Raw genomic sequence first — 3,830 nt, 5'->3', positions numbered from 1 at the left:
AGGGGATTTCTAACTAATACTAGTCACAGCTGTCCCACAGCCTTCACCAACCTACCCTCCATGCGATTCCATCGCAACTGCCTACTGAGCCTCCTCAATGCCAGCAGAAAATACAAGTAATGCAAACAAGTAAAGTACAAGTAATATACATATATAGCAAGTAAAATAAATAGCAAGTAGGCATGTGATTTATTTAGGCATAACTAAAGTTAAGCAAAGCAAACAAGCATATAGAAGATGCACTTGATGAATGACTCTCCTATTTGGCTCGTGATATCACTTGCCAGTTCAAAGTTGCCAACCCGACACATCCTTTCGGATGTCGCCTTTTTGCCACGTTCCTGGAATATAGCTCCCGGCTCACTGTGTGCACTCCTGGGATATAGTACCCGATTCACTCTTATGGCACGAAACGTTATGCGAGTAGGATACTACCTCAGCCTTCACATCTGAATGTAGACGGGATATCTCCCATAGTTCCTATGTCGACGCTGCTACCTCGACAAGCGGGATTAAACTACCATCCTTGCCAAGCACATAGCGACTTACCAATCAACGCATATCATAATATCATCATTCAGTGATCACTGCTCATAATCAACAATTTCATCAACCTCAAACTTTCAGCAATTATTATCCACTTTCTCATCTCAAATCATTCTTAACTCTCGAGTTCTCAGCATTCTAGGTATATAGTGTCCTGCTCACTATCAAGTTCTCATCTCATCATAATCACTCCTATTTCTCAAATTCTTTCAAGTTAATTAACTATTTCAATAAAATAATACTCAACCTCATTCATTTCTCAACTTCACCTCAAAGAAATACTTCACAACTCAATATTCACTAATTTCATCCACAAACCTTTCAAGAGCTAAGTCATCGGCTCTAAACTAATAATAAATAACCTTTTTATTCACCTAAACAGGACATCGTGCGTATGCATCATAACATGCGTACGCACGCTCCAGAGATGATTTCTCGTTTGTGCGTACGCATCATACCGTGCGTACGCACAGCTTGTAAAATTCGTAGGGCGTGCGTACGCACACCCTTTTGTGTACGCACGAGCGTCAATACATGATTTGTTGTCTGCGTGCCCACACCCAAACTAGAAATTCTGCAACTTAGCTAATTTCAGTTTTCTGTACCTAACTTCCGACGTCCATAACTTCTTCTACAAAACTCCGATTTTCTCAATCTTTAAACCGATTTAAAACTATTAAAATTATATTCAATTTGAAATAAATTTCACTCAAATTCAAAATCTGAGGCTCAAGTTACAGTTCGCAGAAGTTGGTTAAAAATCTGTTTTATCAAAATTGTGCCAAATCCTCTATTCTTTCAAAACTCAAACCAAGTTACTCACAACCCAAATAATACTGAAACAACTCAAAATCCTTACCAACATTTCTCAACCATTTTCTCAATCGTTCAACTATCTAAACCATTCAATTCTTATCTCATCCAACTCATTTAACAACTCCAAATTCAACCTAAATCACATCAAAACTCCTCAATTTTCATTAATCCACATCAACCACAATATTACCATTCAAAATTTTTATCGATTATCAATTTTATATGTATTCTATCTTTTATTCAATTAAACATAATTATCATCAGTTATCATCAACATTTATAATCATTAAAACTTCCCATCAACACCAACAATCATCATCAACTCCATATCACCACAACAAACTCAACGATTATCAATCCAGACAGCAATTAAACCACATTTTCACCATTTCAATCCATCACAATCATTGTTCCTCCATTTATCATTATCAAAATTTATAATCCTCATCATCTATCAACAACATCAATAATCATCAACAATTCAATCCTATCTTAGTGTCCACTAGCCTAAGTTACCCAATATTACATATTATTTAAAAGAAATTGAAACCATACCTTGGTCGATTCCCACAAAGCAGAAAATCACCAAATTGATCCTCCAAGTAAATTCAACAAAGCTTCAGGCCCAAATTCACAATTCCAAGTGTACCAATTCTTCAATTTAACTCCAATTAATAATAATTCAAGCTATAACCATATAATTACCATAAATCAATCTTAGGGTTTAACAAAATCAATAATCCACAAGGGTTGAGGGCTTTCTTACATTACCCTCTTTAGATTGGGATAAAACCCAATAATAACCCAAGGTTAATCATCACCTAAACAACCAAAACCATAAAACTCACTCAATAATTAAACCCAAAACGCAAAAGTGTATAGGAAAAAAAGATGGAGCATGAATTTTAAGATTCTTACCACTTTGTTTAGATAGAATCGAAGAGCTCGACGAGAGCTTTGCGTGGTCGCAAACGGCACGCAAATTGGAACACCATAACTCAAGATATGACCAAATGAAGAAGAAGATGAATGAAAATGAGCTGAATGAAAAGGAGAAATGAATGAAAATGAGCTTAATGGTCTTATAATGTAGTATTTATATGTTGGATTTGGCTCAATTTGGACCCGGTCCAATCAGTTAGTGTTTTAGGTTCATTTGACCAAACTTTGGACAAAACCTTTAGAATAAGCACTCAGTTTTCAATTCCAAATATTTTTCCAAATTTTCCTATAGTTTTAATTTCTCACTCGCAGTATTGAACATACTTAAACCGGTACTGCCGATTAAATCACCGGTACGCGTTTTTACGTAATTTTCCGTAAAAAATTACATTTTCCCACTCGAAAAAATCACTGAACCTGAATCTCACCTTCAAATTTTCAAATTAATATTTCTAAATTTTCAAACCTATTCCAGACAATTAAATTATTATTTCATTCTAATTAATCGATTAATAAGCTTCCGATTTTTATATTCTCCCCACCAAATAAAAAATTTTATTCCAAAATTTAGAAATTACCTAAAAATATCTCAAAATAATTCTCTTGCATTTTTTACTCTAACTCCCAAAATTTAGGAACCTTTTTTTTCTATTCGTTGTTCCAGACATTATTTTTTTCTCTTTTAATGAAATGAATAGCTCATAACTTTGAAAAGAATATATATGTTTCATATTTCTCTAATCCATATTGCCTATTGATTAAAATTTAATATATTTAAAATATATTTAAATTTAAGATAAAATATATTTTTTATCTTTGAAGTTTGTCAAAAATTTTTAAAATATCCTTAAATTTTATTTTGTTTTAATTTTGTCTTAAAAGTTTTCGATTTGCATCAAATATATTTCTAACGACTATTTTTTCAAAAAACTTATGATTCATATACAAGACTTCTTACATAATAACTCAATATATTATACATATAAAACATACAATTCCTATCCCTCTTACAAACTTGTAATAACAAAGACGAGGGAAGAAAATAATCTAAATAATACAACAATATATAAACCAAATGCAGTATAACTCTTCTTAATGCTTCTTCATACGGTTCCTAAAAAGGTAAAGCTGTAGGAGGGTGAGAACCTAACCACACGGTCTCACCATGAAATTTCAAAGTTGTCATAAGAAGATATTTAATAAGAAAACTGTTCTCAAGCTCAATGATTACATTGCTTTATGAATCTTTTAAAACCCATAGAAAATCGTTCAAAAACTTTTTCAAAGAAACAATGTTTATTCAGTAACAATTTTATAAGAACAACCATCAATACAAGAAAAACAGAGATAATTGTCATATATTATTGCTAGATTAGTCATAAATTTTTGAAAAATTTAGCTGTTAAGAATATATTTGATGCAAATAAAAATTTTTTGAGACAAAATTAAAACAAAATAAAACTTAGGATATTTTAAAAATTTTTGATAAACTTCAAAGATAAAAAATATACTTTATATTAAAGTTT

Source organism: Arachis ipaensis, chromosome B02 (genome assembly GCF_000816755.2).
Source record: "Arachis ipaensis cultivar K30076 chromosome B02, Araip1.1, whole genome shotgun sequence".
Classification (NCBI taxonomy): domain Eukaryota; kingdom Viridiplantae; phylum Streptophyta; class Magnoliopsida; order Fabales; family Fabaceae; genus Arachis; species Arachis ipaensis.
This window is presented reverse-complemented; position numbering follows the sequence as displayed.